Raw genomic sequence first — 1,196 nt, forward strand, 5'->3', positions numbered from 1 at the left:
GACCAGGATTTGGGGAAGAATCTGGGGGTGAACGTGGATCCCTAAGTGCCCCATCTTTTTTGGCTGGTTGTGTAGCCGCAAAAGCTCAGATGAAATTCACAGGAGGACTCCTTAAATTGCAAATGTTTCCAACCTTTTAAGATACCTGGATTTTTGGCTCCCAGAATCCCCCCAGCCTGCTAAGAATCCTGGGATTGGGAAGGCCGCTAAGGCCCTAATTTACCTTAATTCGAGTTTTAATCCTTTGCTTCCTCTGATGGTGTTTATTAAAAAAAAAAACCGGTTGCACAAGAGCAGGGATACAACACAACATATATAACAACTATATTATATTATATTTTAATTAATATGTCGTATTACATAACATTAACCGGGAATCAAGGTCTTAAGGGCCGAAGAGTGAAATTCTCACCCACTCCTCAGAAACTGGCAGGGGGGGATTTTTAAAAAAAAAAAAGACCATAGAATTATAATATATAATTATAACAGAATTATAAACATTCCAGATGTTCTCAGGGGAAATTAGGGCGGTGCTTTTGATACACTTCTCGGAGATATTTGACGGCTGTTCGGTTTTGGTGGTGGTTGGGGAGGGAGGAGATTAAGGAATTAATCCTACCTGAAAAACATTCTACCTGAAATTAAAGGCTCGCCTGTCAGTCGCGCCTCTCCCCAAAATGGCGGCCAGCCTCACAGCGGCTCCCCTTCGTCCTGCCACGCTCGAGATCTCGCGAGACACGGAGGAAGGAGATCCGCCCCTCCCACCGCGACGGCGAAGGGGCGTGTCCGGAACGCAGCGAAGGTTTTCCCCCGCCCTTCCTTCTCTCGGACGAGGCGAGGGCTGTCTCCTTCCCTCAGATAACCCCGTCCGTGACGTCATCCGGAGGCGCCGCCCCGGTGAAGAAAGACCCGGCGGCCCCGAGGGAGCCTTAACTGGAGAAAGAGAAGAAAAGAGGGAGGGGCCTCCGAGGCAGGGCGTCGCGCGTAAGCACGGGGCTGCCCCGGCCCCCCGCCTGACCGCTTTCTTCCCCGAGAGCCTCGGCAGCGGCCAAGCTCGCCTCGGGATCGGCCCCGCGCGGCTCGCCCGTCAAGGAGGCGCGGAGACAAGGGGATCCGGGCAGGCGGCGGCTGCGGGGAGCGCGGCGGACGCGCCTCCTGAATCAGGCGGGGCTGTCCGGGGAGTGGGGGGGGGGCGA

This window comes from Pituophis catenifer, unplaced genomic scaffold (assembly GCF_029215685.1).
Source record: "Pituophis catenifer annectens isolate HBS135680 unplaced genomic scaffold, rPitCat1.0.hap2 SCAF_10, whole genome shotgun sequence".
In the NCBI taxonomy this organism is placed as follows: domain Eukaryota; kingdom Metazoa; phylum Chordata; class Lepidosauria; order Squamata; family Colubridae; genus Pituophis; species Pituophis catenifer.